Genomic DNA, 26,266 nt, shown 5'->3' with positions numbered 1-26,266 from the left:
CTTTGCATGACAAAGTTATAGACTGGACAGGAAAAAAATCCTATTGACCTTTGATCTCAAAAGTGTGACCTTGACCTTTAAGCTAGGGTTCTGGGTGTTATGCATGACATGTCATCTCATCAATGGGAACATTTATGCCAAGTAATATTGTAATCCCTTGATGGATGACAGAGTTCTGGACCGGACAGGAAAAAAACCCATTGTCTTTTTATGAGGAACATTTTGTGCCATTTAAGTGATATCAGAATCCCTTCATGGATGGGAGAGTTATGGACCAGACAGGAAAAAAGCCCATTTGACCTTTGACCTCCAATTGTGACCTTGACCTTTAAGCTAGGGGTCCAGGTTTTGCGCATGACATGTCGTCTCATCATGGTGAACATTTGTGCCAAGTAATATTAAAATCCCTTAATGAATGACAAAGTTATGGACCGGACACGAAATGGCGGATGGACGGAAAAGCGCAATCCTATAGTCCCCGAAACTGGTTTTGAACCAGTAGGGGACTAATAAAGTCTTTACATACTTACTTACTTTAAAGGGATAATCCCCTTCTTTGTTTTCATTTTTTGACATGAAAATAATTTCCCAAAAGTCTCCCTTAATAAAAAAAAATCCCCCCCCCCCCCACCAAAAATAATTCTGACCTACCTACCCTAATTTTTTTTAGCATGTTACCGGAAACAAAGATTTTTTTTTTAGGCCTTACTAATCTGTGGAAGACATTTTTATGTTATATTCAACAACCCCCTATGGCACGCCATCTGTCCAATAATTATGTGAACCCTAGAGGTTCATAGTCGAAAAACTAGGATTAAAGATCGATAAACCAGATTTTTCGAATGTAAAAACACCCCTGTATCTAATGGTGATTTAAAATGGTATGAATTTTTCATCCTTGTTCATCCGTAACCCCACTGTGCTCCTTTTCATATCATTTCATATCATGGGAAAATTTGTAAAATAATAATGAATTTCTAACTTTCGAAGTGTTGATTACATTTTTGTTGGATTAAGAGTCTTGTTTTTTTTTTACTCTAAAACGCTCGAAATTCGCTCTCCATTGACCCCCAAGAAACAAAAAATTTCCATACACCACCTTCCCCTATGTGGACCCTGCCCCACCCCACCTGGAAAAAATTCTGGATCCACCCCTGAGAAGTGAACCTATGTTTACAGACATGAACCTATGTTTATCACCGTGAACTAGGGTATACAAGCGTGGACATAAGTTTACGTTCGAAAAACTAGGTTTCTCAAACCAAACTATGATTTTCGGTCATAAACTACTATGGTTCACGCCTGTAATCCTATGTTTTTGCTCGAAAATACAGGTTAGTATTCGAAAACCCTAGTTTTTCGACCAAGAACATAATTATTGGATAATTGCCTTGCCATGAACCATAGTTTACAGACATGAACCTATGTTTACGAGTGTGAACCTATGTTTTCAACCGTGAACTTGGGTTACGAACGTGAACCTTTGTTTATGAATGTGAACCTTAGAGGTTTACGTTCGATAAACTAGGTTTCGCAAACCAAACTATGATTTTCGGTCGTTATCCTATGTTCACAAGCATGAATCTTTGTTTATGGTCGTAAACCCATGTTCCCTGTCGTAAACCCAAGTTCAGGGTTGTTAACATAGTTTCATGTTTGTAAACTATGGTTTATGCTCGTGAATCCAGGTTTATGCCTGTAAACATTTACGCCCGTAAACAACAGGATCACGCTCGTGAACTTAGGATAACGACAGAAATTCACAGTTCTATCGAGAAACCTAGTTTATCGAACGTAAACCTTGGTTCACAAGCATAAACTATGGTTTACGCCTGTTACCTCGAAAATATAGGTTATTATTTGAAAAACCAGGTTTTACGTAAATCGAAAAACCTAGTTTATCGAATGTTATTCCTAGTTTTTCGACCCGGATCCTGGGTTCACGTAATTATTGGACAATAATTATTGGCGTGCTATAACCCCAGTCACAAAGTTCACAATGAAAAGTAATGATTTCACAGTATCTCACTAAATATAAATTAAGAACAAGCTGGAGCAGTCTATCAAGAGACAGCCATATCCTCATATTTTGTGTTTTGTAATAAAACAATGGTTAATTTGAAATCTGTATATAAGGAATCTGTAGTTATGGTTCCCTGTCGTCTATTGATAACACATTACTCCCTTAGGTAACTGCAAAGGTCCAGTCTGCAGAAATTTTAATTATTTTCAGACAGATTTATGGTACAAAGAGTGAGTTAATTTGAGAAGTATTCAAGATTATAAGCGTTGGTCAATCTTATTATAACGTTTGTCATTATATTCCCTTCCACAGTTTTGAATTTGTCGTCTAGAAAAGGTACAAAAAGGGAGATAATATGAAGACGATTCAAGCTAGTATTATGGTTCTTTCACTCTGCACTCCGCCTCATTGCCAACAGTTCAGTTCTACTAGTTCTCATGTTTAAATACATTCCTTTCTGAGTGACTTTATACAGTTACGTATTATCAGAAAAATGCCACTAAGGCCTAAAAAAAGTGTTGGTTTCCTGTATCCTGACCTATCCCTAATTTTTGGCCCGACCCTAAATGTTTTTATGGCCTTGGAGAATTTTCTTTTTCAACTTTTTAACAAAAAGTTGCAAAACTGCACTTTTTATGCTTTTTAACATGGTCAGTGATGTTAGAAATTAACTTACTGATGCTGTTAAGGCATAACCCCCTTATTTGAATTAATTTTTTTGACACAAAAATATTATTTAAAAGGTCCCACTTTATAAAAAAAAAATCAAAAAAAGAAAAAATTACTGACCTACCTACCCTAATTTTTTTCAGCATGTTACTGGAAACAAACAATCTTTTTTAGGCCTTACTTGCCAAGACCTTGTCAGTTCTTGTTCTCAATCATTCACAGTTGTTTCCTAACTGCTTTAACCTTTACCATGCTGAATTTCTAAAATGGACTGGTCAATCATTCAATTTGGGCAATACCATTTATTATTCGAAGGGGTGTTTGCTGAAAATTTACTGACTAAAAAGGGAACAGTGCAGACCATGATCAGACTGCACGGATGTGCAGGCTGATCTTGGTCTGCACTGGTCGCTAAGGCAGAAATATTTGCCCCCAGCAGGCTAAAGGTTAAAACCCTAAATCAAACAAAGAAATCAATGTTGTGAGCTTTTTATGAATCCCAGTCTACATAAAGTTCATGAACTTTCAGTAAGTTTATGATCATTTGTGAACTGTTCACTAATTGCTGATGATTTGGTCATAAAGTGTGATCATGAAAGGTTAATTTTGTGAAAAAAATTGTAGTGCATGCATGAACTATGTATCTCTGGCAAACTTATTTCATGAAACATTGAAAACTGTTCATGAACATTAAAATATCCACTTGTTATAATTATATAAAATGTATGAAACCTTTATCAACAGTTCATGAATATCAAATTCATAATGTCAGCTGATCACTTTCTGCTATTTTGCATTAATTGCTATTTTCCTCTATATTGGGACCACTTGTTAATCCAATGTTTGAATTCAACAAGATTTTCTACTTGCATTTTTTTTTTTGGAAAGAGAATTTATATACGCCATCTGTCCATCTGTTTGCAATTTCATGTCAGCTCTGTAACTATTGAACCCCTTGAAGGATTTCGAAGAAACTTGAAACAAAAGTTCAATTAATTAGTCTATTAAAACGATAGAAAAATAAAAATTTGTGCATAAAATTTTAATGTTGAACATCTAAATTGAACAAAAATAATAATATCACACAGTTTATAATGATCACAGAAAATATACAGAATTTTATTGACTCTGAAAGATGCTCTTAGATAATCATATTCTTTAAATTCATGCTAAAATTACTTGATTAAAAAAACAAAATCCAAGATGACAAAGATCCTGACTTGAAATAGTATGCTGATGCTGGGAAAGCCCAGAAAAGTCTGAAGACTTATTTCCACTGGGGTTCCAGTTTAATTGAAAGAAAAGAAGAAAAAAAAGAACACTATCTATGAAGAACATGCATCAGGAAAAATGTTTATCAATAGAAATATATCTAAATCTACTTTCAAATAAAGCTATGTTCGTTTAAAAAAATTGTTTCTCTTCTTAAGATGTGTTATATATTTAAAAGGCAAGATTATAGTAAATAGACATAAGGATTCTTTTTATTTTGTTAAATTTAATGGGCACAATTAACCAGGCAAAGTTGATACAACAAAATTCTTTTAAATTAACAAATAAACAAATTAAACATTAAATGGAAACAAAATTATTATTTCTTTTTTCATCAAGTAATAAAAATAAACATATATTATGTGAATTGCATCTAAAACAGCACTAATAGACATGCATGTACAGTTCCATGATACAGATCTGTCATTTTGTCATATACCACAACCCATTGTATTTCACTATCCTTATCAGCTGGTTACATAAGATTACATAATATCTGTGTTTGAAGGAAACTCCACTGATGCCTAACTAATTACCAATATTTCTGCTATGCAAGGATTTCAGGATGGTTAATCAGAGTGGATTTGGTAATGATCATACACTTATTTGTGTACACTAGACTTTTATGTATAAATCAGATTTTCACCTAAATTATTTTTATAATTTGATTTTCCTATCCTGGTTGTCGGACCAAGATAGTGTTAAAATTTTACCTAAGGAATAATAAGAATATAAGCAATAGTTTACTGTATCAAAGATTTGCATAATTTGACAAGTACATATTTTGCCAAAATCAGTTAAAAATGCTACTTTATAAAATTATTATCACCTCCCTTTGTTTATCTCAGTTGTGCAACCAAAACAGATTGAAAATAGATTAATTCTGAAGCTGCATGCTGTTTTAGAACTTGCAATTTGTTTCAGGTAATTGGAATATCTCTTAATCTACTTTTAATTTAATTTTTTCTTTAAGTAAAATTTTGTCCTTCTTGGTCAAACTAAGCAGTGGGGGAGGGGGGAGATTCTGTCATTCCTTCCTTGTAAGAACAAAGTTACTTAAAGAATATCGATGAATTATGTTTATTTACATTAAAAGATGAAGGTTAAAAAATCTTTTATTCCTTTCGAATCATTTGTTTGTTTAAGTGTTTTGCAAGCATACTTCACATAATATTATGTTTATAACTCTATTCCATATTAAAATTGAAGGCCACTTTTACAAGATACAAGTTTTAACAAGTTTTGAGAGAGCCTCATTTTTAAACTCAAATTTAAAAAAAAAAAACAATATTTTAAGCATCAGGTCAAATAATCTGTTTAATATACAACTATCAAAATTTAATTCCTTTCTACATAGAATTGGTTTCCACATATACAAACATGCTGCACATTAAAGTGACAAATATTAGTTTAGGCCTTTTTTGCAAAGTATTGTTAAAGAGGTGGTTTTTTTTTTGTTTTTTTTTCAATTTCTTCTTTTTTGTTTGTAAAAACGATGGCTTTTTTCTTAGTAGTGTATATTTAATTGCATTAACAGAACAGTAGGTACAATAAGTTCTAACTATAATTGAACAGATACTACAAAACATTAGTCTCAATCAGAGGTAATTCAGTTAAGTTTATCAGTTCAAATATTCTATCTGAAAAGGAATTCCTTTCCCAGCCGTTTTTTATACTACAGTTTGACAAATTTATGTCTCATACCATATTGTTAAACAAAGAAACTGCAAACAGAACATGGAACATAGATTATTTATTTTGTAACCTTGATATTATATTATGTATAGGGATAGAGTTTCTAAAAAAGTTACTAGCTTCCTACTCAATCCTCTATGTTGGTATAATTATGGAACATTGTAACAACTGCAATTATGTTGAATAATATTGTTTAACCCTTATCATGCTGGACACGACTGATTCTGCCTTTGCAACCAGTTTAGATCATGATCAGCCTGCACATCCATGCAGCCTGATCATGATCTGCACTGTTTGCCATTCAGTCAGTATCTTTTTGGAAATCACCTCTTTTAACAGTTAATGGTACATGGTACTCAAGTTCATTATAGAAATTTAGCAGGGTAAGGGTTAACAATCAGATGTTTCAACCAGAGCAACAAATACATTGTATTATTAATTAATCTTCATCATTCAGTATATATATTGAACTGGACTGCACTGTTTAAAAAATTAAAACAAAATGTTTCTACAGAATTGTTTCTGTGCCAGGTGATGAGTCTGTTGCATAAAATTATAAAATGTAATTTAAAGTGACCAATTTGATATGTGATTACCAAACCATTCTGCCTTGAATTCTGTATTGGCTATTAAAGACACTTAGTCTTGCTGTAGTTTCTTGTATGAGAGATGGGGCAAAAATTTCCTAATGATAGAATTTGTTTAAACTTTGTATAGGAGAGATCGCTGTCAGTGTGACATCATGCATTAACATCTGTTTATCTGGTGGTGGGCAAAACAAATGTTTTTACATTGTTTGGTTATGGGAAAAGAATTTTCAGAAAAATGCTAAAACAATCATAGGTCACCGCGCTTATTTAGGAGTTATCTGTCTTTAAAACTGGATTTTTCTTCAAATTTGCATATTCATAATTCTGTTTCTAACACAACCCTGTGTTCATATACAAAGTTTGAACAAATTCTATTACTGGATTTTTTTTTACCCAAAACTGCAGCAACCGTCCTTAAATTCTAAAACACCATACTCTTTACAATTCTAAAACACCATATAATATACTCAAACATTTATCTACATATGCATATTCATTCATTAATTCATTCATGCAAAACTAATAAACAGTTATGACTTCTTAATTTTGCAACGTTAAGATATTGTAACTTTAAAACTTGAACAAATTTTCATCAGCCATCAAAGATAGATATTTACACATCAGATTAAATTTTTTTTACAAGATTTTAATTTTTGTCAGTAGGTCATATTTATTTGAAAGGTGTTAGAAATGCAACCTTGGTTGCATGTAAACCTTAATAAATCACCTAAAATGATTTCAATGTAAAAAAGTCACTTACTTTTTTTATAAACTAGTCCATTATGAAATAATAAGTAAGTTACAACTGACACGGTAACCATGGTAACTGTTGAAAATTCTGATCAGTTAGCTTCCATTTCAGGGGTTTTATTGTTACTTTGTATATTGTAGCATACATGTTTTATGGTACCTTGTGTATTGCAGCTTTAAATTACTGCCCAAAGGCTACTGTGGATAAATAGCATCATAAGTTCATGGATGTTTTAGGGGGGAGAAGCATTTTGGATATCCTTGGACAGCATAATGAAAAGGAAGCTACACTGTTAAAAATGACAAATGTATGGAAGCCAAAAACTAATGACAACATAGTCATTCCTTAATTCAGAGTAACTCACAAAAAGACCAACCTTTCACAATATTCAACGTTATATAATTTATAAATAATTTATAATGACTTAAGTCATTTCTTACATATCTTAAGTTTAAGCTGTTTTATGAATAGGACTTAAGTTTTTTACTTAGACTTAAGCTGAAATCACCACAAACTTAAGTAAAATCTTCAACTTAAATCAAAACTTATACTTAAGAATGATGCTTTATGATTACGGCCCCAGCTGTCATTCTGCTATCACATATCCTATCATGATAAAATTTGGCAGATATAAAGTGTAACTTTATTCAAGAAACCATTTCAAGTTCACAGACCGAAGAAGATTTTTACCGTAAGAGGCATTATCCATTTTATCCATCATCTGCTTAAGATTCCATATAGAACATATTTAATAAATAAAACACTGTGACACATTGATTCATTTTATTGAAAATATTCAATATAGGTTTATATATAGGTTTTAAAAGCAATATATATATAATACACAATTAGAATATAAAACCAAAATCTCTAAATAAAGTTATATATCATAACAAAAAGAATCATATTGATGCTTTTGCCACCGTTAAAAATGTTAATTCCTTTTCGTTAAAAATGTATTTCATTTTTGTCTGGAAAGCAGTTTCACCACATTTCGTATCTTGTAAACAGTAGATTCGTGTTAGCTAGTCACTTGAAATATTGAAAAGCAATAAGGAATGTCGTTCAGTTTCGCAATTAAACATTACAAAAGGTAAAATGAGCCGCGCCATGAGAAAATCAACATAGTGGCTTTGCGTCCAGCATGGATCCGCGTAGTCTGGTCAGGATCCATGCTGTTCGCATACAGCCTCTCTAATTGCAATAGGCTTTGAAAGCGAACAGCATAGATCCTGACCAGACTGCGCGGATGCGCAGGCTGGTCTAGATCCATGCTGGTCGCAAAGCCACTATGTTGGTTTTCACATGGCATGGCTCAAATTCAAATTTGCAAGTCACTCCTTTTATTCTATTTTCGTGTCGGTGAATAATTAAAGAAACCTATCTTTGAAAATGAAGAATTTTGACTGCTCCGTTTTATTCATAGCGGCTAAACTGATAAGATTTTTTCTTCCCCCCACCACCACTTAACTAACCCTTAAATACGGAGCCAGATACGCGAGTTATGCAAGATTAAACATTTTCATAAAAAATTCAACCACTTATACCATATTCAGTAGTTATAGTACATGTTTTAGCGGGACATATTCACATTTTGTGCCAAACTTGGTGAACATAAACGTGTTGAAAAATTTCACCCAAACTGTGGGCAAGTAGCTTTAACTGACTGATATATATTGCTAGATAATATATTTTGACTGTAAAATACGCAACAATGTACATCATGTGAAAATATGCAAATAAAAACGATTCTAAAGATTTTTTTGTGAACTCTGAAGGTCCTGTTTATATCAATGAAAGACATAATGAAGTTAGCGTTTGCGCGACGTATCAACGTCACAATATTTAGATTACCAAAACAAATAAAAAGTAAATTTACAAAAAATCTGCTGTGAAGACCCCCTATTTTTATTTTATTTTCTTGTTCACAAATGATTAAAAAAGAATATATTTCAAAATCAAGAACTTTGACCATTCCGTTTTATTTTATTTCGGCTAAACGACCACGAAATACATTGAATATTTTCGCTATTTTTCCCCACCCCTACTACGGATATCTCTTTTTTTAAGCATTTTCCAAAATGAAATAATTTACAAAACACAACATGTAAACAATAACATTGAATTTAGCTATATTCCTGAGTTTGAAAAAATGTAATAACATTAATGTTAATGCGATTATTACAGAAAAATGGCGATTTCCTTTGAAAGATATATGTGCCGCTAGGTGGCGCTCTTCAAAGGAAATTTGGACTCGGAACGATTTTCTTTTTACTCCAAATGAAAAAGACAGGATATGTTAGTACATACAGACCAAATATCTGTCTTGTATCTCATACTTCGAAATTTTCGTTGGAAACCCGCGAACCACCTTAAGTGTATATGGTGTCCAACTTGTCAGTGTTACTGTACCTAACATTACTTGAATGCAAATATTTTTTATGCCCCAGAAGGTGGGCATATTAAAATCGCACTGTGCGTCCGTGCGCCCCATTAATTCTTGTCCAGGCTGTAATTCTTCCATTCATAAAGGGATTTTGAAATAACTTGGCATAAATATTCACCATAAGGAGACGACATGTCATGCGCAAGACCCAGACCCCTAACTCCAAGGTCAAGGTCACACTTAGAGGTCAAAGGTGAACATGGTATGTTTCGTGTCCGGTCCATAACTCTGCCATCCATGAAGGGATTTTGAAACAACTTGGCATAAATGTTAACCATTATGAGACTTCGTGTCATGTGCATGACCCAGACCCCTAGCTCCAAGGTCAAGGTCACACTTAGAAGTCAAAGATTAACAGGGTATGTTTCGTGCCCGGTCCATAACTCTGCCATTCATGAAGGGATTTTGAACTTACTTGGCTTAAATGATTCTCATAATGAGACGACATGTTATGAACAAGACCCAGACCCTTAGCTCCAAGGTCAAGGTCACACTTAGAGGTCAAAGGTTAACACGGTCTGTTTCTTGTCCTGTCCGTAACTCTGCCATTGATGAAGGGATTTGAAATTACTTGGCATAAATGTTCCCTATAATGAGATGAGTTGTCATTTACAAGACCCAGACCCCTAGCTCCAAGGTCAAGGTCACACTTAGAAGTCAAAGGTGTTTCTTGTCTGGTCTATAACTCTGCCATTTATCAAGGGATTTGAAAATAATTTGACACAAATGTTAACCATATTGAGATGTGTCATGCTTATTACCATAGCCTCTTGGGTCAAGGTCACAAAATGATACGTGATTTTTTTTGCGCGTACAACTGTGGCATTCTTGGGCCTACTTCGGGGGCATTTGTCACCAATTGTGCCAGCTCTTGTTTTTAGCCTATATAACCCAAGGCCAAAATTAAATATATGTTTGTTTGCTGTCTCCCTACCTACCCCAAACGTTTTTATTGGACAATACTGGTCAATTTTCTTTTAAGTTGCAATATGACAAGTGCCGCAATTATATTTCAAGTGAGCAAAATAGTAAGTAAGAAAGTTTAAATTGTATTAATTAATTTCATCCTTTTATACAACACATATACATGTCACAGGGTGAGAAAAATGTGCAGCCAGACCGGGACTCGAACCCGGGGCCTCGGAATACCGTTCCGACGCTCTACCGACTGAGCTATCTGGCCGTCTACACATTTTCTCCCCGTTTTAATATTCAAGTTCTATACCGTGACATATTTCCCCACCATTTTGAAATTCGTCCTCGAATTTCAGCGGGTACTTCATATATAAGCAAATACAGGTGTCGGAGACTAACCAGTGTAATGCCGTCACGGCCCCACGTTGGGCGCCAAATGTCACAGTGTGAGAAAAATGTGCAGCCAGACCGGGACTCGAACCCGGGGCCTCGGAATACCGTTCCGACGCTCTACCGACTGAGCTATCTGGCCGTCTACACATTTTCTCCCGTTTTAATATTCAAGTTCTATACCGTGACATATTTCCCCACCATTTTGAAATTCGTCCTCGAATTTCAGCGGGTACTTTATATATAAGCAAATACAGGTGTCGGAGACTAACCAGTGTAATGCCGTCACGGCCCCACGTTGGGCGCCAAATGTCACAGTGTGAGAAAAATGTGCAGCCAGACCGGGACTCGAACCCGGGGCCTGGGAATACCGTTCCGACGCTCTACCGACTGAGCTATCCGGCCGTCTACACATTTTCTCCCCGTTTTAATATTCAAGTTCTATACCGTGACATACAGATTTGTCTTATTTTTACAGAAGAAGTATTCTGTAAGAAACAATCATATATCTACTGGTAAAAGTATAATAATCCTCCCATCTAATCCCCCCACCAAAAAAAATGGAATTGCCTACCTACCTACCCAACTTGAAAAAGTAGGGTTGGGTGAAAGCAAACAAAGACTTTCTCCAACACCTGTCACTAAAATATAATCTATCATGATTTATAGTGTTATGTACCTGATGTAATTGTTATACTGTATTCTTCAATGTTGTTGGACAGTTATGGACGTATTATAGTATTCCCCCGGTGTCCGTCTGTCTGTTAGCAATTTTGTGTCGGTTCTTTAACTCTTGAAACCCTTGAAGGATTTTATAGAAACTTGACACAAATGTTCACCACATAGAGACAAGGTGCAGAGCACATGTTCTGGATGGCTCACTTCAAAGTCAAGGTTACACTTAGGGGTCAAAGGTTATATGACTTTGTTTCGTGTCCGATCTGTAACTCTTGAACAGCTTGAAAGATTTCAAAGAAACTTGGCACAAATGTTCAACACATCAAGACGACGTGCGGAGCGCAAGTTTTGGGTAGCTTGCTTCAGCTCAAGTTTACACTTAGGGGTCAAAGGTCATATGAATTTATATCTTGTGTATATTACAATTGTTCTGCATTGCGGTGCTCTTGTTTTTATTTGGCAGACCCTTTTTGTTCACCTACAATAATGTTTTTTTTAATTACTTCCCTTTTATGTTAGTATAAATAGCTTGTTTTGTAACTTTTTTATTATTGGCCGTAGGGAAAAACTGAGACCACTTTTCTGTGGTACAACATGGATGGTACCTCCAATTTTTAGGTGTATTTTGACATATCTGTCCCTGGGAAGGATTTTTTTGTAGACTTAGAATTGTTTGTTTCTGTGGACTTAGCATTTTCTTCCTTTTGTAGTTCCTGTCCTTTGGGCTTCAACAGTCAAGTTCTTTTAATTTTTCTCCCATCCTCTGATATAACCCTTTGGTCACACTTAGGGGTCAAAGGTCATACCATCTAGTGTATATATTGCTCTGAATTGCGATGCTCTTGTCTAATATCTTTTTTACCTAAGCTATACCACCCAAATGAATTTTTCACATTTTCACACAAAATCCACTTTCTCCAAGAGCTGTCACACAACAATCATATGTTCTGTCATGATGAAATTTTGCAGATATCAAGTGTAACTTGTACTGGACTTTATACTTTATTCAACATTATTGCTAGGAGAAGAAATATTTTTTTCCTCTGTTCACCTGTTCACACTTGCAGATTTTATGTTGTGACAAATTATCAAAGTCTAAGGGAATATACCCTGTAAACATGAAGTCATTGGGCCAACGACGAAAAACCGTCGAAGGATAATCGTTGTTGGGCCACTGTTGGCCCAACAATGATTAATAAGTATTGTAAATACAGCTGTTGGGCCAACGTTGAACCAACTTTAACTTTCAGTCAAAGATATCTCTGCATTGGCCCGATATTGATTTTCAGGGAAAGACTTATACAGAGAAAACATCGTTGGCCCAACGTTGGGCCAACGTTGGTCCATTAGAAGTAATAATATAATAATTGTATATTTTACAGGTCACTGTTTTATCACAAGCCCCCACAGGTATACACAGGTTGTGTAGCTGTAACATGCAATATTTAATTAATTATTAAACACTTTTCTGCACCAATTCGTAATCAGTTAAATTTGGGCTAATTAAACTAAAAACTTATCTGCAGCCGTAATGATATTTTGAACTATTTCAGATCTACTACCTTGAAAAAATTGTGAAAAAAGTATTGAAAAAAAAACCCTTACTAACTCTTTAACAAATATCTAATTTTATACAATCATAAAATGTTTACAATAAATCTGTTGAATATTCCAGAGCATGAACTCTCGTTAACCCGAGTTATGTAAGAAATCCCAGAAAATGTGGTTAATTTTACTCTCTAGGCCAGATTTCTAGCTTTTTAGACATGTGAAGTAAAGGAAACTATTATACATGTGATAGGTCTAGGTTTAACAAAAACCCGGTCTTCCAGCTATAAACTGTAAGTAGAAGTTTTTTTTTAAATATTTTTTGATAAAGTGATGGAATCTTATACAGAATTTCTTTTTATGTCCTGTATGCATGTTATATATGACTTGAACATATGTTAAATACTAATATCTAAAGCTGGCGGATGGTATTTGTGTTGAGTATTAAATTCTGTAAATAAAATAACTCATTTTCTTGTTAATTCTAACATATTTTTCTCGGTTAAATACAGACAAAAAATAATTTCATACATTAATTATTGTTATCAATTTGACGTAGATGGTTTAATCAACATTATGATTTTTGTTTTTTACAGGGTGCTGTTCAAGTGAGTAATAATGGAGTGCCTAGCACTGTGGTGCACAGGAAAAAATAAAAATATAACAGTGAGAAAAGAAAACAAACAAACAGAACTTGGATATATAATGAGTTAATATACAGACAGTAATTCACTTTAGTAGGATTTAATTAGTGACTGCAATAAGAAAAATATTTAGATTTATAAAAAACTGGAAACAATATTTTACATGTTGTAGTGTTGAAATATTCTGTTATATTTCTTCAGGAAAATTGCAAACAAACTTTAAATAAATGTTAGATTTCTTTTTGTTAAATGTTAACAAAATCACAACTATTTGAAAATAAAACATGTATTAAACAATGCTAGTTTTAGTCTTTTTTCAGTTTCGTAATCGTTGGGATAGCGTTGGCATCCATCTTTGGCCAACAAAGAAACAGAGTTGGCCCAACGTTGGACCAACCGTGATAGACGAAAAAATGCTGTTGGCCGAATGGAGGGCCAACGATGAGTGTAGTATATCAGTTGTTGGCCCAATGGAGGGCCAACGATGAGTGTAGGATATCAGTTGTTGGCCCAATGGAGGGCCAACGATGAGTGTAGGATACCAGTCGTTGGGCCAACGGTGTACCAACCGTTGGGCCAACGTTGCGCCAATTAGCAAAATGGCGTTGGGCCAATTTCGGAAATCTTCGTTGGGCCAACGAAGAGTCTGCCGTTGGCCCAACGTTGGGCCAACGCATGTCTGCTATCTGGGTAATTACCTACAGAAATTAATATTGAAACTTCCATTCTGCTGAATTTACACAAACATGTTGCAAATGAACAGCATGCAAACTGCCGAAAAACTGTGATATCTGAACTCAAGATAATAGCAGGGTTAAATAAGACAAAATTTGAATACACATATACCAATTAAGGTATTGGACCCGTGATAGAGTACCTCCTTTTTGAAGAGTATTCAATTCCTACCATAAACCTACTTTGACTGCAATTTTCAAGGGGGGATGGGGGTAGGTTCAAGCCCCACTGGGACCAAATTTTTTTTTTTCAATATTTTCCTTTTTTCTAGTAAGTTTTACTTTTTTCAAGACTTATTATGGATGTATTGTACAAAAGTGGAAAAAAAGTCATTTTATAAGCGATTTCTTGCTGTTCAAAGTGAATTTACCTCTGAATCAGGAGGGGTAGAGTTAGACATCTTTAAAAATACTGAGTTACATGCGGTAAAAGTTCTCTATTTTGCCTTCGTTCTTTAGATTACATATTGTGGAAGAAATGCAGGTAGGTTTTACTTATGCCTCAATGTTATTTTTGATATAGTGAACAAAATTCAAAACAGACCCACAGGATTCGGCCTTAATTTTTCAATGTTGGAGTTAGAATTCTGTCTCATTAAATCAGTTTACTTGAGGCACCCTAGAAAAAATGATATTTACAGTTTTATAATTGTTTAACAATAGTTTGATGTTTCTTTTATCAAAATTAATGGTGTAATGACTTCTCTGCATACGTTTTAGAAAGTGGCCATCACATTGAAATTTGTCTCTACTTGAACTTGAGGAAATACCATAAATTATACAAAATTTACAAAAAAACGGCACGGTAAAAGTTGTTTAAAATTTGCAACACAGTGCGAAACATGGTGGACTTTTAAGAATATACCAAGCAAATGCCATTTTTTAAACATAAACTATTAGGGGTTCAATACCTTAAGTTGTATCAAGTTAGGCTTATTCATACACAAAAATCATTTACTCAGACGTACTTATTATGTATCAAGACTATTTCATGTTTGATCACCAAATAATTTTACATATCCTACTTGTGCATGTATGGTATATAACTTTACTTGAATACAATATATTTTATCTTGTTTTACCTGTTCCCAACAACTAAATGAAAACATCAGTATAGTGGAAACTGACTGAATTATTTACCAAACCCTGCAGTTAAGACTATGCACGGCATTTTCCACAGAAAAGACCCCTGGACAAACTGCTTATAGATCCCCCTCTGAGAGACGCACGGACATGACAGATTACGGAAGGCATTTTTGCCTGAAAGACACCCTAGTTTGCACAAACTGCTTATCGACACCCTTAGAAGACCCCCTCCCAGACACAATTATATAGAAGGCATTTTTGCACAAAAAGACCCCCTTGTACAAATGGCTTAACAGTCTTAAACATGACCCACCCTCTGAGTGACCCCACCCCCTGCCCAGGCAAGATGTTTTTGGCATTTTTTGCTGAAAAGGACCCCTCTGAGAAGCTGAAGATTACAGAAGGCATTTGACCTGAAAAGACCACCTTGGACAATCTGTTTTCAGACCACCTTGGACAAACCACTATATATAAGGCAAGGCTACAGAGGGCATTTGACCTGAAAAGACCACCTTGGACAATCTGTTTCCAGACCACCTTGGACAAACCACTATATATAAGGCAAGGCTACAGAAGGCATTTCTGCTTGAAAAGACCCCCTTGGACAAGCTGTTTCCAGATGCCCCACCCCTGGACAAGGAATTAGAAGGCATTTTTGCCCGAAAAGACCTCCATGCACCAGCTTCTTGAGAACCATCCTGGACAAGACTATGCAAGGCATTTTTGCCCATAAATAAAGATCCCCAGACAAGGCAGGTTTCAGACCCACCCAGTCTCGAGCAGACCCCACTGGACAAGATTATGGCCCCAAAAGATCCCCTTAGATTTATAAACAGTTTCCAGACACTCCCCCCTCTGATCAAGTCTAGTGATGGCATTTTTGCGGGAAAAACCTCCTTTGACAACCCGTTTCCAGAACTCCACTGGACAAGACTTTGGAAGGCATCAAGACTATGGCAGGCATTTTTGCCCGAAGACACCCTTGGCCCGTCGTTTATATGACTGAAAAAAGTAAGATGTAAAACCCGAACACACAGACCCCCTTGGACAAACCGTTTCCAGAACCTTCCTCGGACAGACCCCCCTGGACAAGAATATGGAAGGCATTTATGCCACAAAATTAAATACCCTCTTAGACAAACCGTTTCCAGAACCCCTGGACAAGGACTGTATATATGGAAGCATTTTTGCCCAAAGGACCCCTTTGGACAAACCGTTTCCAGAACCCCAATGGAAGGCATTTTGTCCAAAAAAAGACCCCCTTGGACAAACCGTTTCGGGACCCCCTTGGTCAGACCCCCCCCCCCCCCTGGACAAGACAATGGAAGGCATTTTTGCCCCCAAAAACATCTAAATTGGACAAACTCCTTAGAGAAACCCCTGGACAAGACGATGGAAGGCTTTTTTGCCTGAAAAGACCCCCTCTGACAAACCGTTTACAGAACCCCCCTTGGACAGATCCCGCCATGGACAAGCCTACGGAAGCCATTTTTGCCCAAAAAGACCCCAATGAACAAACTCTTTCGAGAACCCCCCTTGGACAGACCCCGCTAGACAGGACTATGGGAGGCATTTTTGCCCAAAAAGACCCCCTTGGACAAACCGTTTCCAGAACACCCCCCTGGACAGACCCCCCTGGACAACAACTGCCAGGAAATACCCCCCTTGGACAAAAAAAGTGCCTTCCATAGGGGGGGTTCAGATATTATCTGGAATAGCCCAATAAACCAGAAGGCATAGATCTTAGATATTTGATATGTTACATTGCCTAGTAGACTTCTACAGACTTTGTTCAAATAATGACCCCTGGGGTAAAATTGGCCCCGCCCAAGGGGTTACTTGATTGTAATTCAGAAAATCTTCAAAAAAAATTCTAAAAATCATCAGTTTGACATTTGAAACATGTAGCTCATATTACTCTGGTGAGCGATCCAGGGTCATCATGACCCTATTGTTTGTTTTGTTGAGCGACCTGTGGAATTTCCACATTTTAAATTTTCTGCTTTGTTCATATTAGTAATACCTGTTTTCGTATTATTCATTTGGTGTCTAAGTTAACATCGGTAATGCATTTTACTTTATGTTTGAGTTTTTAAATGTTGTGCTGTACCATAATACCTCGTATACCTTGTACAAGTAACAAATACTACATATAATGTACATATACGTTAGGTTTGTACCTGACGTTTGTTTGCTTGCAAGACAACTTTCAACGCATGTATTCTTAAAGAACTGTTTACGTAAGATATTATATGATGTAATTCATAATTCATAGGTTGTAATGAATTTATGAATACTGCATGCACAAATTTTCTTGAAAGAATAATTCAAATTTTAGTTTCACTATGCGAATGCTTACCTCTTAGCCCTGTATTTGTATTGGAAAACAACTAAGTTGCAGTAAGCTGCAGGATATTTCTTTAACACCAGCATGTTTCGTTTATAAAGAACAAGCAACTGTGTTATACAATGGTAAAGGACTCGTGTCAGTGGATTGTAAAAACTGATGTTTTATGAAAATGGTAAGTATTGTCATCATCTACGTTGTGTTTTATATTTCTACAATTAAAAAGGGTATTGTTAAAATGTATTTCGATATGAATAATTTTATAGACCTACATACAATGTTCTCTCAGACATAATTGGTTGTAATTTTAGATACTCGAAACGCCATTATTACATCATAACTGACGTCATACTGAAGTCACGACTAAAACCATTGAATATTTTTCCATAATTGATGGGAGTTGAATGCAGTTGTTATTCGTTTATGAAATACAAGTTTTAATATAGAAAATTCGGAAAATTATTAAGTATATTCATGTAATACAACAAAGTTCCAGTCAAAATATAAACAAGACATGATACCCGCCTGCATTCTGTAGATGACCTACATAGTATTTAGTGTGTGCCAAGTTTAATTTATTTAGGGTATATTTCGAATATCTAACTGTGACTTTACTGTTGCTGTTATCAATTGCATATAAATATAGACGTGTATGCAACTAGAGGTTTAGCATTTTGTACATAAATGCCAAATATGTTCACAGGTTATTGTGTTTTAAGAGTTGGAACTATACACAAGACGATTGTTTTTTTTTCTACAATTAATGACAATAGTGGTTAATTAATATCAATATCGGGGTTTGCCTCGAAGCTAAGCCCATTGCACAATGGTGGTAGATGTCGACAGAACTTCATATATGTATCACTGGTGAATGTCGAAAGTGCTTCAATTATTTGTATTTTTGAAAACTAACCAAGCAGTTATTTTGCGTTGTTAATAGCTAAACGTATGTGACATGTTACAATCATGTCCATGGTGTAAAAGTATAGGTTTGATAATAAATATTTTACGATAACGAATGCACGAAAAAAGTGGCATAATGTGCATATTTTTTATAAAGAATCATGTTGTATCAATGATATATAACTTTCCATTGATTATAACAAGGTATTGTAGGGTATTCTACATTTATAGAAGAAGATAAAGGATGATGTGTTTCTTTTCTGAATTTATGCATGCTGTATTCCTTGCGATTTCGAGGTTAAAGTGTTGAAGCAGCATTAAATTGTTATCTGTATTTCTTATCTTTGTAATCTAACAAAGCTTAATATTTAAAGAATGTTAATTTCCATTATGTTTATGACGCTTGGGGCACAAAGCATCATTTTGGGCTTACCGTTTCCAAGGTGTCTTGTTGACATTGATTTTTAGGTATTGATAAACAGAAGATAAAGCATTTCAATAAATTAAAATGTAACTGTTAACCAGTTTTATGATTAATTTGACCAAAACTGGTCACATTGTAAAATGTTACTATTTCTCCCCTATAAGGTGTTGGTCAGCAAATATATAATTATAATTGGTATCGAAAATGCATATTTATGTATCCCAAAAAGGAGAAAGATTTTCAATTAATGGACCAAACAGTGTTTTTCTTTATAGATAAAGATCTTCAAACATTTTAATTAGTTTACCAGTAATAAGCTTATTTATTTAGTCTTAGAACCAAAGGCTTTACGACTCTTAAATTGCACAAATTGGATCTGGTGAATCGATATAATTAATGATGAAGGCGTCACTTACTGGGAGAATATGATATATTTATTGAGGTGCCGATAGCAGGACCTCAAACTATACTCGGCAATTCCATGATCAAGAGGCATAATTATAATGCTTAGTAACACCCACACGCTAATGGTGAACAGCAGGAGTATATGAATTAGTGTTTTGTATGATCACTTGTCCTTACAAATAATAAGGTCAAGACACACATACCGTGTTTAGAACGTATGTTTTTATCATAGTTCATGTCGCACAGGTTACTTGCAAATAACTATACGGAACAACTTGGTAGGTACACTTAGAATTTATCCAAACCAGCATTGTGATATAAACTGTCATGCTCAAATTAAACAAGTTTAAGCAAATGCACTGTAAACATATGTGAGCATATGATTCTGTTCTTTCAAATGAGTATATTTAAACATTTCAGTTAAGATGAAGTCACAAGTTCTAAAAGGTCCAGTTTCATGACATATGTTAGTGCAACAAATCTGTAAGACTGAGGCTAATATTATATCGGAAACTGTTTCAGCTGTCTTCAGTATTTACCGTATTTCCGTATGCTGATGGACACAGCCGACAGTTTATAAAATAACGCAGTTTATTATACGTCATGTAAAACGCACAGTGCAAAGTCCCTATCTCTCGAAATGTACTATTATAATGTCTCTCACGACGATCTGCGTTTGCGAATAATCCCTAGGTAATAATTTAAAAAAAATTCGTTTATATGCAAGCAGTTGTTTGTTGCAGAATATGAATTGTTGCTATTAATATTTTTCTTGTTTTGCTTGCTTCGGTATAATAAAATAAATAACACATGTCAGTGAGGGTGTTATTGATATTGTCAACCCGAAAAATGTATTATGTGTTAATACATTTTTCGGGTTGACAATATCAATAACACCCTCTCTGCCATGTGTTATTTATATAATATTCCGCTTTAGGAAATGGCACCGTTCAGCATATTTGTTAAAATGAGAAATTTTGATCCAAGGTTAATTACTGTTTCCTTTAGTGCTTATATGATTGCGCTGTCCGATGAGTTTGAATACTGTCGTCTCTGCATATCCCTTTTGCTCAATGTCTCGACTATAATTAAAAGTTACTTTAAGTTAAATCATACTTTATTTGCCCGTTATACATTTACAATACCAATATGTTTACAAAACAGAATATAATACATGAAAAACAGATAGGGCTGGTCAACAAGTTCTATGATTGACATTTAGTTTATCAGTGCCCTCTCCTGAGACTTGTTAATTGGATGACAAATTACATACCGCAGCAAGTAAGAGAGCTATTATTATATGTTGATTTAATCTAAGAAGTTGTAAGAAATGTTAAAAATTAGCTGGTTGCAGAGGTCGATGCTACTTTAGACAAGAGTTAAGAAAAAGAATAATGAACAACGTATCCAGTATTCCTGGGTTCTTTTCCTTTACGCACCTTTTGACCGCAAGTAAATGTCAACTTCTCCAAATGAATCAATTAGGAAGATGAATGATGTACACAGATTCCTCGCCAGGAATTGATTTCACAACCCCTCGATCAGTCGATCTGCGCTCTACAAGTATTATATCATATGTATTTGGAAGACACTGGGAATTTAGACAAGTTTTATCAGCCATGTACGTTCTAAATAGTGACAGTCCCTTAAAAGGGATATATGCGACAAAACTGGACATAGATACGGGACACTTTAATATTTGTTATGATCTGTGAGTAGATTTTGAGGCATGAGGAAATGTTTAGCAATCAATATTAATGAAGTAAGTGACTTTAATAATCCGAATCTTGCGTGCAATGTTATCTGACGCCATTTTGTTTTCTTTCAGGCTCCCCAGCTATATATGCTGTTATATGTGCTGTTAAGAATGTAATTAACTTGTTTTTGTACAAACTCATTTGACAGAAGCAATGTAATACAGACACTAAGCGATGTCTGTTTTCCTTACCCTACTTCAATGTATTGCGATCAGTTGCAAGTATTTGCTACATCTGCACATTCAACCAAATGTTTCTGTGTTGACGAAATAAGATAATCCCCACAAATACTCACAGCTGATTTGTTATCTCAAAAAAGAATCTTCTGATTTTTCAGTGAATATACATACATGCGTAATGTCGTAGCATAAGCGAGGAGATTTTTTTCGGAGTTATTAGCTCTCCTGAGCACGAAGTGTTCGAGGGTGAGCTATTGTGGTCAGTGATTGTCCTTCGTCCATCGTCCGTCGTCCGGCAACATGTTCCTTTTAACAACATCTGTTCCTAAACCACCAGGCCAAGTTTGATGAAACTTCGCAGGGATGTTTCTGGGATAGTTTTTGTTTAAAATTGTTCAAAGAATTGAATTCTATTGCCATAGCAACCAAAACTTTAAAAATCTTATTTTCCAAAACCATAGGTCCTAGGGCTTTGATATTTGGTATGTAGCATCATGTAGTGGTCTTCTACCAAAATTGTTCTATTATCGCCCTGGGGGTCACATGATTTATATATATTTATAAAGGTAAACACTTTGAAAATCTTCTTGTCCAAAACCATAGGGCCTACTTTTATATTTCGCATGTAGCATTATCTAGTGCTCCTCTATCACGATTGTTCAAATTATCTCCGCAGGGTCAAATATGGCCCAGCCCTGATGGTCACATGGTTTATATAGACTTTATAGGAAGAACTTTGAACATCTTCTTGTACAAAACCACATGACCTAAGGCTTTGATATTTGGTATGTAGCATCGTTTGTGTGTGTGTGCGTGTGCGTGCGTGTGTGTGCGTGCGTGCGTGTGTGTGTTTCGGGTTTAACGTCTTTTTCAACAATTTTTCAGTCATATAAATGACGGTGTCTACTTGTAGCAGTGAGCACAATGCCCAACTTTATAGTGCTGCCTCACTGGAATATCACGCCGTAGACACGTGACATGATACCCCACCCAGTCACATTATACTGACACCTGGCTGACCAGTCCTAGCACTACCCTCTTAATGCTGAGCGCCAAGCGAGGAAGCTGCTAGTACCATTTTTACGTCTTTGGTATGACGCGGCCGGGGATCGAACCCGCGACCTCCCGCACTCGAAGCGTCGTGTAGTAGTCCTTACCAAGATTGTTCACATTATCCCCTTGGGGTTAAAACTGGCCCCGCCGCCCCCGGGGTGGGGGTGCACTTGATTTAAATAGACTTGTTTAGGGGGATTGTTTTTAAAAATCTTGCATCAAACCATAAGACCCAAAGCTTAGATATTTAACATGCGGCATGCTCTAGTGGTTCTCTACCAAGATTATTCAAATCATGACCATAGGGGCAAAATATGCTAAGCCCGGGGTCCCTTGTTTTACATTGACTTATATAGGAAAAATCTTAAAACTCTTGTCCAGAACCTCAAAGCCCAGACTTTGGATATTTTGTATTCAGTATTGTCTAGTGGTCAACTATTAAGTTTGTTCAAATCATGATACTGGGGTCAAAATTGACTGCGCGCCGGGGTGAACAGTTTTCCATTTGCTTATATATGGAAAAACCTTAAAAACAATCTTTCCTGAAACCATAAGCCCCAGAGGTTAGATATTTGGAAAGCATGCTCTAGTGGTTCCCAACCAAGATTGTTCAAATCATGACCCTTGGGTCAATATATGCGACGACTTCTTTACATAGACTTATTTGTTTTTGAAGCAATGGCAAAGAAATTTGGACCACAAGTATAATACAACTGATGATGTTGTTCCCATGCTCTGGATTTAACATTTTGATGAAGAAATTCCATACTCATAGGTTATGGTAGGTCACGTGACGTAGGAAGGTCACGTGATCGGAGGATGCAAAGTCACAGAGGCTATAGAAATAAAACAGCGGAGACCATCGCTCAATCGAGACGAGGACCTTCCTACGTCACGTGACCTACCATAACCGGTCAGTCTGTGCTGAAGAAGGCAGTGAGACACTGCCGAAAATTACACTAGGAAAATGTTTGCTCTGAGTATGGAATGTCTTCATCAAAACACAAGTATAATGTTTTATACAGACTTCAATACTCATCTTGAATAGCCTTATTCGTGACCTACTGACCTACTGTTTTGTTTTTGAAGGTACAGCATAGAAATTTGGACCACATGTATAATTTTGATACAGATTTCAGTACTCATCTTGAATATTCTTAGTCATAACTACTGACCTACTTCTTGTTTTTGAAGTTACAACATAGAAATTTGGACCATGTGTTTAACTTTTGATACAGTTTTCAATACTCATCATTAATCTTCTTAACCCTGACCTACTGACACACTTTTTTTTTTTTGAAGATTCAGCGAAGAGATTTGGACTACCTGTATGATGTTTGATACAGATTTTAATACCCATCTTGAATAGTCTTAATCATAATCTACTGACCTACTTTCTTGTTTTTGAAGTTACAGCTAAGAAATTTGTTTCACCTGTATAATTTTTTATATAGATTTCAATACTCACCTTGAATAGTCTTTATCGTTCAATAATACATCCAAGTACGTAGTATTTTGTGTTTTTAAATGCGGACACGCTTGTTGGATCATCATTCTTGTTATTGTAAAAGCACACGCTGTTTTTCAGAAATTTATATAACCCCCAACTTTACTTATTACAATAACATTTCGGTGAACTCCTTAAAACCGTATTTTCTCAAATACAAGCAACGTCAAATCGATTTGAAATTAGCCTAAGTTTGTACTAGAAATGAATTGATATTAATTTTTGTGCGTTTTGGCATTTGCATTAATATTTATTATCACATGAGGTTCTTTGTTAGATTGGAATAAAATTGATATACGTTGATTGGTAAATGTTGTATCAGGTTAGAAACATAGCAGTGTAATTATCCACTATAACACGTTTTACATCATTTGTGACATTTGTTCTAGAAATCATATTACCATCAAAACTTTTTTTAATTTAATTTCTTTTTAGATTTTATAGAAATATCCATAAATAACAAGAAAACACATTTTCTAAAATATGCATTCGGTTTTCTTTTATTAGAAAATAAATAAGGGAAATGAATTTAATACTTGTACATGGCTTTCTTCTTTCCTATTTATTTCAAACTCCCATAATTTTCTGTCGTTTTAGTTCATAATTTTCTTTCTTTTCGTTTATTGCAACAACCTTCATTTCCGTCTGTGCACGTGTCAACGTTACGCGTGTCTTAAAACTGACGTTATTATCACTTATTAACTTATGCACTTGATATTTTCTGTTACATCTCTCACCGTGGTTTTCTGTTGATGCAAATTATAAATGTGTTTCCTGGGGTAAAAGGAACACGGTGGTAAATAGAAAATACAGTTAGAGAGAGAATGTCTTTGGTGTGAAATAGTGAATATCGTACGATTTAATTTCCCGCATTATTCTGAAATCGGCGTTAGCCTCAACTTCTGACGCGACGTATATATATTTCACAAGATGAGTGCAATTTTCAAGCACACGTGAAAAACGTAACTTCTTGTGTACTATTTCCACAGTCAATATAAATGATGCACGTTTGGTCAGCTAATTTCTATATTTCAAACAATTAAGTCAATTTCATTTTTTTTATTTGTTAAATTAAAGAAAGCCAGCTAGTTTATGTTTAACCGAAGATATTTTACGTGTTTTGTAGTTTTGAGTATTACGGTACGTTACGAGGTTTAAAATGGATCTAAGAAATTGCAGCGTAAAGTCTTTTTGGTTTGCTACTACCTAAAAATGAAAGTACTAAAAGAGATATAAATACTTTGCATTATAATGATTTGACTTGCAAATAAAATTAATAGTTGATCTACATAGTAGTTTTACTCGTAAGTAATGACAGTGATAATTTCCTATATTCAAGAATACCGATATAAAAACAGCTAACAGGAAAGATCCTCGACATGATATATATTCAGCGAATTTTTATACGGTACGTAACTTGAAAGATACTATAAGGCCACTTATCTCGTGTTTATGCTTAAAGACATGCAAGCATGAATCACGGCAAAGATAAGCTACCGCAAATACCAAACTACATATGCGAAATTCTTGTTCAGGTCTAATTGCTATTATTAATATTCAACATAGACGATAAATTTAGTAATTACAGGGAAGTAGCAAATAAATATTGCTTCATAAACCGTACGTTATAATGAGCAATGTTGTTATATTGTCTAGTGATTACGACCATGAACAGACGCAATCAAACCGAGCATGCTTTGATTTTACCTGATTGCATTCTATGCGTCTAAAAGAAGTTCTTATAATAAGTACCTTTATTCATTTATTCATCCTTGATTCTTCTTTGAATTTGTCGCTTTGGCTCATTTCGCTTAACTTTTTTAACAATTAAAATCAACTGTTTAAGCTTTGTATATGATTATGGTGCTAATGTAACGTCAGCCAATATTAATCATCGTAACCCCAACATGAGGATCGAGGATTCAAAATGATAGATATTAAATGTTTTTGAACTGAATTAAAGCATGTTGGGAAACACGATTATATTGTCTAGGAAATAATGAATTCTTAAGATTTTATCAAACTGTAAGCCAGACCTAAAAGAGTTGCTAAAAACAACAAACATTACACTCCTGGAGACAACCTGCTAAAAAACTTTCAGACAGCTAAAGTACCAAACAAACTACTATACACCAATCAATTTAATGGTAAAACTAAAACCAGAAATAAAATCTGAAAAGGAACGGGGAACTCTTTTGGAAGGCAATAATATAAAATTGAATATAATAAATGGACATTTTTAGAGCAACA

At 35.0% G+C, this 26,266-nt stretch overlaps 2 non-coding genes across 2 annotated transcripts; both read right to left on the bottom strand.

Annotated features, from left to right (window-relative positions):
• Positions 1-10,557: 10,557 nt before the first annotated feature.
• Positions 10,558-10,629, bottom strand: Trnat-ggu (transfer RNA threonine (anticodon GGU)). The gene has a single exon. It is a non-coding gene; the product is annotated as a tRNA-Thr (tRNA).
• A 192-nt stretch (positions 10,630-10,821) lies between these two features.
• Trnat-ggu (transfer RNA threonine (anticodon GGU)) lies at positions 10,822-10,893 on the bottom strand. The gene has a single exon. It is a non-coding gene; the product is annotated as a tRNA-Thr (tRNA).
• Between the last annotated feature and the right edge of the window lie 15,373 nt (positions 10,894-26,266).

Source organism: Mercenaria mercenaria, chromosome 5, assembly GCF_021730395.1.
Source record: "Mercenaria mercenaria strain notata chromosome 5, MADL_Memer_1, whole genome shotgun sequence".
Taxonomy (NCBI): Eukaryota; Metazoa; Mollusca; class Bivalvia; order Venerida; family Veneridae; genus Mercenaria; species Mercenaria mercenaria.
This window is presented reverse-complemented; position numbering and strand designations above follow the sequence as displayed.